At 39.5% G+C, this 13786-nt stretch overlaps 1 protein-coding gene across 1 annotated transcript in view; it reads right to left on the bottom strand.

Annotated features, from left to right (window-relative positions):
• ESR1 (estrogen receptor 1) overlaps positions 1-12792 on the bottom strand; it is a 183154-nt gene extending 170362 nt beyond the window's left edge. Inside the window, exon 1 of the mRNA XM_086877292.1 lies at positions 12694-12792. The gene's annotated coding sequence lies outside the window, so the exon portion shown is untranslated. The remainder of the gene's footprint in view (positions 1-12693) is intronic.
• Positions 12793-13786: the final 994 nt, after the last annotated feature.

Below are 13786 nucleotides of genomic sequence, written 5' to 3'. Positions count from 1 at the left end.
CGGAGGAACAGAAAAAACTGTGAAACAGGAAAGTTCACTGTTCTGCTTCCAAAACTTTGTTCAGAATCACTGAATCGGAATTTTACCAGCTGAGAAATTTCTTTACATCTCGCGACTTGCTCATGTGCTCCTCAAAAGGAGGGGATGAGCTGTGAGGCACACTCGCATCCATGTGTGCAGTACACAGGTTAATCTGTGGCTCGCCAAGCAAAACAAGCACCACCCTACCCCTGAACACAGAGGTTCCTGTGACTTCTGTGAGGAAAAATAGGAAATACCTTCTATCACCCAAAAACACAGCTGAGGCCGCTCCTGAGTAGGATGAGGAAACAAGTTCACATAGGTAGCCAGGAACCAGCAAACATTCACATTTGTGAATCTTCAGACAACTCAGTGCTGCTAGTTTGATCTGCACCACATCTGTTTGCCAGTGCAGGCAACCAAAAATACTTCTCAGTCTCGGCCTCTATCTTCCACAGGCCCAGCACTCCATGCCTTAAGTATGAAACTGTCTGAAGCCTTCAGGACACAGGTGTGAAAAACTAAATGCACAAGAGTTCAGGTTTCTCTGTTGATATTTCAAGTTTGCGGACCAAGCTCACAAAAGTATTCTCTTGGTGCTTGAGTCAAACCCCATTTGTAATTACTAGATTTGGAGAGTACATTGACAGTGGAATTTGCCATGAGATGCTTCTGTCACATCTTTGTCTTGATACACTGAAGCTACCAAACTGATTAAATTAATTTTCCCCTTTGTGAAGACTGGACAAAATTAATTACCACCAACTGAGCCTTACACAGCCACACCTTGGTGGATGGTTCTCAGGAAAGTGGCTTTGGATGCCAGGGACATGCCATTGCAGCAACCCTCACCCACGAGTCCCCTGTGGAAACAGTGCTGGAGAGCAAACCCTGTCCTCCATATCCAGGGTAATCCAGACCATCAGGCAGTAGGTGGGGCAGGCCATGCTGGGTCAGACAATTTCCCAACAGCAAATTTCCAACACCAGCTATAAGCAGGTGTCTTGGAGGAGCAGGTAGGCATCCATGGCAATTCCCCCCACACTTAGCCATCTCCAGCTATTTCCATCTGTGGAGGTGGTTTCCTAAGCCTGATGCAGCTTCCAGAAACCAGAACACATGTGTGTTTTTGGGAAAGGTTATTCAAGTCATAGGAACCCAAGTACTCCCCTCTTAGCTCCAGCTTAAATGCTTTATTTTCAGTAAACACTCTCGTGAGAAAAATCTACAGAAAGCCTAAACTGAACAGAGAAACCAGAAAGATAAATAAAACAAGGATCTTCTGTTCTGTTCTCAATCCTCCTTTGCAGAACTCTTTGGCAGAAACTATCAGCAAATTCATCCTTAAAAGCACTCTATATTTAAATACATATTTTAAACTTTTTTTATTAAAAATGAAGGAAAATATCTGGCACACCTGTTTATAAAACAGGATATAAAAAAAATTACTGCTTTTAGGTTTTAATACAACGGGTTTTTTTTTAAAAGGACGAAAAATATTACCACCTTCTTATTTTCAGATTCCCTAGAAGTATCAAAGAACAATTATTTTGAGTCTTCAAACAAATAAAAAGGAACATACTGACAAATTTATAAGGACAAGAAAACTGATTTCTAAACTTGTGGGACTGGCATTCTTTAACTGGCATGAAGAAATGAATGCTTTTTTAACACATAAGCCAAGAACATGCTTCGAATCTTGAGTGACTAAGAAGTCACTGCTGATGAAAAAAAAAAAAAAATCACTGCTCTTTATTTATAGTTCTCTGAAATAAAGGTGAATTGGAGGGGGAAAAACAATGTATTAAGCTTATTAAATACTAATAAGCTAATTCACACTGCATGAACATTATAGCCACCTTTCTCAGAGTTTGTTGTGCATTTCTGTCCATGCAGCCATCCCACAAGGCTGCTGAGGGACAAACTGATCCAAGGAAGTCCAACTCAGGCAAACTTAATCAACAGCACCACTGCAGACTTATTTTTACAGGACTCTGTCAGATAGTGAATCCTTTCATGAAGCTTCACTTCAACCATAAAGCTGCCCTTTCACATAAATCTTCCGGATATTCAGCTACCTGTTTTTCAACACTCATCCTGTACAAAATTGCCTGAAGGCTTCTCAGAAACATGAGCAAGTGAGCTCTGCAAGACGGTTAAGTGCGCAGACAGAAGTTCAGCAAGAGAAAGAGAGAGGAGAGAAAGGATAAAAGCAAAAAGACAAGCTGATGTAGAGCCCTAAGTAGCCAGCCTTGCTGCTCCTTGGCTGCCCAAAGATCTTCCTCCAGCAATAGCCCTGGCCCAGTCAGATATTCCCTCCCCTGTCGGGGGCTGTGGCAGCTGTAGCAGCCACCCTGCCTTTGAAAGGCTCTGACACTGGCAAAACAAGCAGTAGGACTCATTTGCAGGTCTGCACTGAAATCTGTGGCTAAATTCTAGCTTCAAGGTAAGAAAGGCCTAAAACTCAAGCTTAGAGGAAATGTCAGGAGGAAAAAAAAAAAAAAAAAAAAGAGAAAATGGAATTGTTAAATGAACCCTTTTGTGACCTTACCTGTTAGAGTTCAGGAAGGGTGCAGTCACTGGGACATAATCTCAGAGGTTCTGACTTATTTATGTAGACAAACTGTTACTTCACATATCAGTAAGCTTCCTAGACTTATGATCTAACTCACACAGAATTCAGAAATACTGTCTTTGCAATCTTAATTAGTGTAGTAGTAATAGGCTCTTTCTCCAATGCTACCATATTTCTGTGTCAGGAGGGCCAAAGAGCTAAATGAAGAGCAAGACGAGTGCACCATAGCAAGCACTGTTAGGTGATATATTTATGTCCTTATGCCCTGCTTTTTTTTCTGGTGGGTTTTTTTTTTTCCTTCAGGCATATTTCTTACCTTAAAACAAAATCCTCAGTCCTCCATGTTCCAAATCTTTGGGTGTTTGTCCCCCAGAACTGCCAATCCTATATATCAAAAAGTTCTCTCTTGTTTCAGAAAAGTTATGACCTAGGGTTTCTGGTGGGCTTGGGTTTGGAAATTTTTGTGGGGGGAGGGCACCTCCTCTTTTTTTACATTTTGGGCAAAATTTTATAAGTGATCAGTGCGTTTGTGAAGAATACACACTCATCTTTAAGAGAAGAGGAACATAATGTAATCATATGATTTTTCCCCTTTTTTTCATTAACCAAGTTCCCATATTGTGTAAGTCACAATAAAAGCCTGAGGTAGCTGACCACAATTCATATTCTCCAAGTCTGACACTTGCCAGAAATCCTATCTTCCTTGCAGATCCTCCATATCTGTTCTCCACATCCACGCCTCAAGTTCATGTCCAGTTCTGAGCCCCAGATAGACATTGAAGTGCTGGAGCAAGTCCTGAGAATGGCATTGGAACTGGTGAAGGGTGTGGAACCTGAGTCTTCTGAGAGGCAGCTGTGAGAGCTGGGGTTGTTTGACCTGGAGAAAAGGAGCCTCAGGTGGGGCCTCTACAACTACCTGAAAGGAGATTGTAGCCAGGTACATGGTCAGTCTGTTCTCCCAAGTACCGAGTGATAGGACAAGAGGAAATGGCCGAAGTTGCTTCAGGGGAGGTTTAAATTGGATATCAGGAAAAATTTCTTCACTAAAGAAGCACTGGAACAGGGTGCACAGGGAAGTTACTGGTGAGTCACTATCCATGGAGGTATTTTAAAAACACATAGATCTGGCCCTTAGGGACGTGGTTTAGTGGGGGACTGGAAAGTGCTGAGTTAATGATTGCACTCAGAGGTCTTTTCCAACTTAAATGATTTTATGATCGTACCCACTTGGCAAGGCAGGTAGTTTAGACCTCTTGAACCTGTGATGCCCAAACCCAGAAGTTTTGTCTTCTAATTCCTGGACTGTGCAGTGATTCTGCACTTGCTTGTTGTCACATTTGGGCTAACATCCCAGAGGCTGGGCATTCCTATACAGATCCCAAAACACTGTAGTAGAGAGCTTTTCTGGATTTCACTGGGAACAAGGAATTACTCCTGCATGGGTGTAAAACCCTCAGTGGGGAGAAAACACAAAATATGAGCTGCTTAAAAATTTACTGTGTGTGCAGTACCATCTAATAAAAGAGCCTGGATAAACTTGGAGATCAATTTAAATTTACTTAATTGGCTCTTTATTAATTTCAATTTTACTTAAAGGGCTTAATTTTAATTAGTGATTCAGCATTGAACTGCATGCAGGAAGGATGTCCAAAGCAAAGCTGAAAACCAGGCCTGAGCAATAGGAAGGATTAGAGTTTTCTCCGCTGTGTCAAAAAAATAGTAAGGGTGACACAGGGACAAGGAAGAGGAAAAGGAAGAGGAATGAAAGCGATGAAAAGAATTCTGTTTACTTTAAGATAATGGCCAAACATCTGTGAGAAATGCAACAGGATTTTAGACTAAGCGGAAAGGGGAATGAGCTGAAATAGAAAAAAAAATTGGTGCTTGTTCTGCGCTCCTCCCTTTCCTTCCACTCTTCCCAGGAGCACTAGAAAATAATAACAAAGAGGAAAGAATTAATTGCATGAAGAGGGAAGTGCAGAGAAGTGCAAAAAAAGTTAAGATCTCAGGGGAAAGCTTACACATTATTGCCAGATTTAAGAACATTTACTTTTGCTTGCTTTCCAAATGTAATTGGAGATGATAAAATTGATAATTGGGAAGAAAAGAACAGCCTGGAGAAAAAGCAGAGTGCAGTGCTTGCATAACTAATAACGACAAAGAATTTCCAAATCCATTATTTGTTGAGGGTGACATTAAACAACACCAAAGAATTGATGGATTATACCTTGATAGATTATTATAGGACACTATTTGAGGCAGCCAAAGCAATTTTTGGCTTGCTGTTCTAGCAGCAGAGCAGTTCCAAAAGACACTTAGTACTTCTTGGCACTTCTCATATAATTTCCACAGTGATCCGGGCATTTTGCAATGATCTGATCACACCTATTAATCAGAGGAGAGGAAGCAAAATCTCAGAGGACAACATTTGCAGAAGATTTAAAGGTTGGTCATTAAACATATTTGGATCTCTTCTCAGATGTTATTACTGAAGGCCAGCACAAAGTATCTAGGAATGTAGGTCAACTGTGGCTGAAGACAAGGCTTTATCCCAGATTGTGATGGAAAATGTTTGAGCCACCCTGCGTGATTTCTGTCACCAGCCGTACTTAAGCACCTGGTTTTAAAGAGTCCAGTACCACAGCCAAGCTTGCTCTTCAACTCACCCATCTGAACAGCATGGATTTCCTACATGTGCTTCTGGCCTTTTCCTACTGCCCCTGGGATAACGACTGCTACCAGCAAGGCAGCTAAACCTGCAGAAATCGGGTGCATCGATCCATCCCAAAGCTCACACTGGACCTCAGCTTCCCCAAGAACACAGGACCGCTTCTTTTCCACAAGACTACAGATGCTTTTGTTCTCTGGCTCTGCAATTAGGAAGAAAAGCCTGCTGGAAAGCAAGAGGTAAGTGGAATTGTGCATCTATACATAAGTGCCGAGAATGAACCCTATAGCAATTCTGAGCATTATCTTGTGGAGAAGAGCTGCCAATCTTTTTAAAAATTTATAAGTATTTAGGGAGATACTGGAAGAAAGGATAAAAAGAAGTGAATTGCTTTTTTTCAAAAAAAAAAAAAATAAGAAAAAGGCAGGAAGGTATTTCTGGTAATCTTCCTGTAAGTTTATCTTCATTGTTGAACAACAAATGGAAAAAATGCTAAAAAATTATTTGCTAGCAATAGGTTTATGTGAATCAAAGAGTATTAAATTATAAAAGAAAAAGCTCGCCAGAAATCCATGGCCCTGTCCAAAAAAAAATTATCAAATTAGAGAAAGAAGTGAATTACCATGTGACAGTATGAACAGCACTTGATTTCTTACAAAAATCATAACTTGAAAATTAATTCCAGCTGGCCTGGATAGCAGCATTGCCAAATTCAGTGAAGTTATCTATAGCTGCATTGCTATGACCATTTAACATTTACAAAGAACAGAGAATTCGATAATAACATAATAAGGTAAGACATGTCTTACTTAATATCCACAAGACAAAACAGACAGCATGCTTGTTTAGTTATTGCATTAATGCCCTCCAACCCTATTTAAAAAAAAAAAAAATTCTTTAATCCATGTGTCAATGGATATAAGTAAATTGAACACTGCAGTTCTCCCACTCCATACTGATGTTCTTCCTTGGACCCCACGAGTCATGCACTAACCTCTTGACATACTGACCTCTTGCTGGAAAAAGTCTATTTAATTCTCCAGTCACCTTCCATTCATCTTTAGTTTATAGATGATTCAGGCCAGCTTGTCCATGGTTACCACTGACTCACCACGAACTCTGTCAGTGTTCCCAGTAGTATACAATAGGGGAGGAAAAGAAACAAGGGAAAGAAGCAAAAACCAGGACAGGATCCCATACTACATCTAGAGGGGACAGTGTGTGCCTGACAGCACTGGCTGTGCAGTAGGGTGCCCTGGCACATGGAGCAACGGGAGGAGGGAAGGGCCAGCCACTGTGGTATAAGGGGAATACCTTGTGGAGGGTGTATCTTTTGGACCAGTTGAAAATCCATGCTCCTGTGAGCCCTTTCAGAAATTAGCTAGCCCAAGAATTGCTAAATCAAGGGGTGGAAAGTAAAAAGATGGTTTCATTGCATGGCCCGAGTGCCTTCTCTACAGCTCGAGCACTGCTCTGCTGATGAGCTGTGAGCTTTTGAGGGGAATTATTTGATCTTTTGAAATGTGTAGCAGCAAACTGAAAAAATGCTGCATGGACTTCTACAATGAGGCAATATTCTCTTAAGGGCTTTAGGATATGGAGGCATTAAATGAATTTGCAGGAACCATTTTTTGTCATAAAGATACTGGCAAGAAAAATTCCCCTTTGGAAGAGAAAAAAAAAAAAACAACTTTAAAACAAACTTATGGAAAATATGCCATCTGAAGTAGGTTTTCATCTGTTTACTTTTTGTTTAGCTCACAAAAGTACTACATTACTCCTAAACCAAAGAATTCTGGGACGATAAAAACACAGGGAGGAATAAAACACAACTTGCACTGAAGTCTGAAGAACAACTTTGCTATTTCTTAAGTTCTTAAGTATCTTAAGTTCTAAATTAGAAAGCTTCCCAACCTCCATATAATGATGATCAATCTTCCTCTTATCTGATTACTAAAGAATAGCCATCCTGAGCTCTGCCTTTTGTCCTGAATTTAAAAAAAACCTCTTTTCTACAAATTCTGTCTGAACATTCTACCTTGTGCTGTATGGCAAGCCCAATCTGTTAGTCCTTTATGCTGGGCAGAAAAAAGGCTGCTCCTCTGAATGATTTACTGCCCTCTCTGAGTTTTCACTGACACAAAAATTACTTTGTCTGTATTTTTTCAAAGAATGTTTGTGTGCAACTCCTCCATGCCCATGAACAAGCTTAAGGAGTGCAGACAAATGCTTTAAAGTGCTATCTGTTTTCCAAGGTCTGAAACACAGATGTCTCTTTTTGGTAATGCTGCGTGCCATTGACCTTACTGCAGATCTGATGTCTTCCACTGGCGCACCAGCCAGACATGATTTGTTAGGTAAAGGGGTTGGATTTTGTGAGGGTTTTTTTTAGAAGCTTGTTTCAACTTCCAGCCTTCATTTAGCGTTTACCTTAATGTTGTTTTATTTTCAACAAGTAATTTTTACACAAAGGTATAGCCACTTGTCAGATTGTAAAGGATCTTAACTAGCAAAGAAGGAAATACTAAATTAATACCACTTTTCAGTTTTCAATATTTCAAAATTTTTTTACTCTAGCAGCATCTTATTTAATTTCCCTTCCTTTCTTCCCTCCTTCCCTTCCTCTGTCATTGTATCCAAATTTTGCAAAGAATATTTGGAAGAACAGATTAGAACCTACCTGTATGATATGTATATCACAGCTACACATAATTCTGAAATGCTGTCCTTTGTTTGAATAAAGCTTGCACAGAATAGAATGGTTGCGCAATTGCATAATTTGTTTTTATAAAAAATACTGTAAAGAAAAAAAGTTCGTTATTTTAATACTTACACCAATGTGTTCTTCTGTTTAGGCCATATCCAAGGGGCAGATATTCATTTCTATGTTTTATATTAATTTCACATTATAAAAATATTATAGAATATAATCAAATGCACAAACACAAGGGAAAGAATTTTGGACTAGGCTGCAAATACATCACATGTATCCCCAGAAGCCATTGATTTCTGTTTTGGCCACTGATGGGTCCTCAGATGAAAAATTAATTTCATCGATTCCCAAGAAAAATTTAAACAAATCAGAATCCAGAGAAGTGTAACAGTATTAGAGGATTTAAACAGAAAAGGTGATGAAACGGTAAAAAAAGACTGTGCTAATTGGATTTCTTTTCTCTGAAGTGGAGGCTGGGAGCAGGTATGACAGTGATCTTACAATAAGTAATAGAGCTCTATAAAAGGATGGTAATCAACAGCTTACAGTGTCCACCATGAGGAAAAAAATGCAAAATACTAAGGCTGGATATTACAAAGAGTTATCTAGCAGTCAGAGAAAAGAAATGCCAAAATAGTCTGAAGAGTTCTGGAATCTGCTCCTCTGAGAGCTTTTAATATCTTCCAGGGTGGCATGCTTGATCCTTTCCCAGTCCGTGAAGATAAAAAAGCAGTCTTCTAAAATCCCTGTCAGCTCTGCACTTCTATGGTTCCTTACTGATGTAACGTAACATGTGGCTTTAATGGGACACAGCTGCCTAAAAGCATTTTATGAGTTCTGGTAGCTAGCCAAAGGAACAATATAGGGACCTACAAATAGCAGGAATGGGACACAAGAGCTATTGTTTGTAGTCATATGGTTTCATTTGTATGTTACTTGGTTGGAAAAAGTTAAATCTTGCTTATTCACTTATTGCTGATTCTGTCTGTTTAAGGCATGCAAAGCAAGGAAATAACAGAATCGAAACTCTTACTCTGAATTAAAAATTTCCAAATTGCTAAGTGTACCTAGGGGCTATCAGCACAGAGAAAACAGAATTTGTTCTTAGGAACAGGCATAATCACAACTTTGTTCCAATTAAAAGATATTTTTCCGTTGTTGTCTCTCCCTTCTTACCATTACAGTTGCCATGACCTAATGGGAATTCAAACTTGAGCTTATTCTCCAAAATTAAAACCATCCACTTTGTAAATTACAAAATCACACACCTCCCATCTGCTAGTGGCAGAATTTGCTCTGGTTTTGCAAGAAGAAATATGTGGGTCCTCTGTTGCATCTGATGAAAGGAAGGTTCATTATTAAAGGCTTCTCATGGCAGCTCTGCCCTGGTGAGCGTGAACAAGACTGACTCTAGGCAGTAACAGAAGACAGCCAAAAGACATCACACTGCTGAACTTTAATTTGACAATGTAACTTTATTCCAGATATGCACATCACGTATTAGTGTCAACTGTAACTAGTGGGTAACTAGAGGTGGGTCCTAAACCACAAATTAAACCCTTTCCTGGGTTTTAATTAATTAAATTTAATTTAATCCTTTCTGGTTGAGCAGACAACCAGAGACTATTCCTAACAGGCACTTAATTTAGGTGCTCACCCTCTCTGGGTGCAAGCTGACAGCATCTGGTAAAGAATATTGGAATACATGAGGGGTTTGTTCCATTAGGGAGCTCATTTACTGCTCATTAAGCAGGCAAAATCTTCAAACAGAAACAAACTTGGAAAAGGTTAGATACACAAAACCCTTCATTCTTTCAAGCAGATTCAAAGTAAAATAAAGCTATATGCACACCTGCCAATATTGTGACAGGGAGGAAAAGCACCATATTTTAATGTGCATAATTTTAATTAAATACTGATCTTGTGGTGAAAAAAGTACTCATCAGACTTCATGGCAGTGATTCAAATTCACGTGGAAGCTATGAACAGCCTTTACACACCTTCAGGTAGTACCCACACAGGCAGTTTAGTGGCCCCTCTTTTCATTCTTGGGTCCTGATCCAGCATCATCTGCTCTGCATAAATGTCATAACATTGTTGGACAGCAAGAGCTGCAAACTTGTAAAGGAACATCAAAGCTTAGCCTAGTTATTTTTATTGTTTCTGTTTGTAGATTTCCATTGCCACTTTGCTGCATACACTTTAAAATAGGTTTTCCTCTTGGTTCCAACAGAATAGCTCAGATTAAAAATTATTTCTTTTATTTCTTTCATTATTTCTTTCTTTAAATTCTTTAAATTTAACGATTTAAACCAATATTGTTTTAAAATATTACATACTGTTTAGCTCAGGGGGGCCTTTTGCCAGCTAGTGTATTACATTTATTAAAATCCTTTGCTATCAAAACCCTTTGTTATTAAAAAAACTGTGACATGAACTTTCACAGACTGTTCAATCCCCCTCTTTTGTATATGTGTTAGGCAAAGGGAAACATTTTTCAGATGTAAATAAACAAGGACAAAATTAAGGTTGCATGGAATATTTTATCTCTGGAATCCATTCATTCTGAGTTTTTGGCACTGCAGAATTGAAAATGCACTCTAGAATAGGTGTTGTGTACAGTTGTTTTGGTCTGAAAAACAAAGTAACATTTTTTCACTAATGTTACATTGTTCTGATCCCTCAATTAAAGAGAATAACTAGAACCACAAAATCCACAAAACCATCTCCTGTCCCTTCTCTCATTTTCTCCTTTCTCAGGCTGGTGCCTCCTCTCACATATGTCTTCCCATTTTGTCTTTCACAGCTGATGTTAGTGCTTACTGCTTAGCCTCCTGACTGAAGTTCATCTTCTCATAGACACTACAGTGGAACTTTTTCTTCACTTTTCCAGTCCCTCCCTCGGGAAACACCTGCTTTGGCTATATGGCCCACCAGCCCCATTTCTTCTATTCAAGGATGGTAAAATAACCTCTGTCTTACCCTCAACTCCCTTCTTCATTTGTTGCCCTAATCTCTTAAATCCTGGTTGTTTTTACCCAGCAGAGTAACCCAAACACTGTTTTCACTGCTCCATTGGCCCCCACTCCCTGTATTCTGTGGTCTTCCTACAGCCAGATCCCTTGTCCTAGTCTCTTGTTTTGGTCCCTGGATAAAGGTCTTCTTTGTTATTCTTTTTAATTTTATAATTTTATATTATAATTCTATTAAGCATTGAAGTGAAGAGAAAGAGCCCCTGATCTTTTTAACGATGTCCAGGGCCAGTGTAGCCAGCAGCAGTTTGAGAACTTCGGTTACAGGAGACATCTGCTGAGCCTGAACTGTCCCAGCCTGGGCACACAGAGATAAACTATAGGGAATAAGGCTGAAAACACCCAGCAAGCATGAGCATATTGGAATTACGTGTTCTTTAAGCAGCTTACAGCTTTGCCAGATTTGGTCTGATTTCACAGAGATAAGAGCTGTCCTTTAGCCAATAGCCACTTTCCTTCCAAGTGTCAAGCCTCCACTCAGAAAACACAGATGCACTCAGGCAAGAAATGAGAGCCAAACAGGACTTGAAAATACCTTTGGCAGCCCACACAGTATATGTGAAAAAATCCATTGGTCTCCACATTTTCTACATTAATACAGAGCGTACACTGACTCTCCTCGCACTAATGAGATCATGAAATCATGACCTGCGGATCAAAGATCACACAACTACATTTAGAGTTCCACAAAGAGCAGATTATCTTCACTGTGCAAAACAATTTCTCTAGCCTTATTAAAAGAAACCCCAAACCTGGGGAACTTCTTTTGATTAATTTCCACATGAAGCACTTCAGCACACCAGTACAAGAAGTCAGATTTCAACTCAGACAGTTATAGTTTGGTTACATTATAATCATCTGAAAACAAAGTCTGTAATGGGAAGTGTCAGACAACTTTAATAGGTGGGGCTGATAGAGCCACCTTATCAGAGGGAAACACACGACACATGCAGGGAGATCAGCCATAAAATAACCTCCTTCTCGTTACTGCCCTGCAGGTCCAGTAGCTCTCACACTTCAAGCCACTTGAATTTTGGCAGCCCAGTGACTAACAGCCAGAAGCACAATTCCACGCTGATGATAAAACACGGACCTCTCAAAACAACTCATAACGGCTTTTCCAGCTTGTAATTTTCAATGGGTGAAATTAGCAGGAGTTGTGCACTTGCTGCTACACTGTATGTTCTAAGTTATCAGTACTTTCTGGAAATTTCTCCAAATGTACACCTGTAGCTGATAGTTTCCGATACAGTCCATAGCCCCACTGAATACAGACAAGAGTTATTATGCAGTACTAAGGGTAAGGTTATCTCACAGGTACCTCCCCAGCCCCGTGCACAATGTAAAACACTGTTCTGGTGCCAATGGGTATTTCTGCAACATGGAACTTCACAGGGAGCTGTACACAATGTATTTTACTTGGAGTACAGTAGATAAGCTGTCATTTCTGCTTTGGGAAAAGGGCATCCCACATCTTACTGATTATTGCTCCAAAAGCCAATTCTCCCAAAAGCAGGCTGAGGCAGAGTCCTGCTCTCATAGTCTAGAACACAAAAATGCACAACAGGTATAACACAGAAAAACATACATTGACTTACTGTACATGTAAATAGAGACATGCAATTAAGTCACAACAGATATAAATCAAAACAGGAACAGACCAAAAAAATTATTAATTACCTACTTTGACAGATTCATACCTGCAGTCTTCTCATTCTAAAGCAAAAAGCCAGGAGAGAGAATATTCAAATTTCTTGTCCATTTGGGTGGCTTCTTTGCACATGTTCCTGAATTTTCAGCTATGATGAGATCCGCTCATTGGCAGTCACCAAGAGGCTGATATGACCATGAAATGAGGAAACACAGGGAATGAAAAATAAGGTACTAGCACCACCGTTTGCTGAGGGCTGGGAAAACTAGCAAAAACTTTCAGAGCCCATGTAGACCTATTTCTCTAATGCTAGATGCTTTTAACTCACTTACCATTGCTGCTATTGGAGATGCTTGATCAAAACATGCTTTCAGCATTAATTACTTGCCAGGAAAATCTTAATGAAATCCAGATGATAATTTTTGTTCCCAGCACTATAAATCTTTATATGTAGAAACAGTTTCAAACGAGGGGTTATTTTGGCAATTTGAGTTAAACAAAAATATAATTGAGAGCTAACCATACATTGAAAGGGAGCATAAAGTGGCTGGCAGAGGTGGACTGAGACAGTTTAGCACAATTTCCTTCCCCCCGAAAATACATATTTTATTGTTTCTCCTTTTCATCCCTACACTAAGAAATATGGGGTTTCTGCAAAGTGACCCTGGAAACGATGAGCTCTCCTTGGCCAGCCCTTCCCCACTGTCACATGGTGTTTCCATTTCTGAAGCCTCCTGTTTCCTGAAGCAATTTAAGTTCGCTTCTAAGAAAGACTCCGGAGGTCTGTGAAGCAGAAAAGTAGCACAAATCTTAAAAAAGGAGCACTGTTTGATTTTAAAGTATACTGGTTAAGAAATAGATTTCAACACCTACATTGCAAAGTGTAAATGAGATTCAGATAGACTTTTAAAATCTAATTTTCTTCTGGCTTCTCTGCTGTCTGCTAGTTTCATTTTGCTCCTCTTGAGCAACAGGTGTTGATGATACAAATGGCAATGATCAAATCAATTCATAAAAATGGATGTGTTACACTTTCCACAGTTTCAAGGAAAAACAGCTGTGGAAGAGAAATCCTTTAATGTGCAACAAAAATACATCTACATTTACTATTTCTTACACATTTAAT

Source organism: Cyanistes caeruleus, chromosome 2 (assembly GCF_971803275.1).
Source record: "Cyanistes caeruleus chromosome 2, bCyaCae1.hap1.1, whole genome shotgun sequence".
In the NCBI taxonomy this organism is placed as follows: domain Eukaryota; kingdom Metazoa; phylum Chordata; class Aves; order Passeriformes; family Paridae; genus Cyanistes; species Cyanistes caeruleus.
The sequence above is the reverse complement of the archived record's forward strand: the minus strand, read 5'-3'. Positions and strand labels throughout refer to the sequence as shown.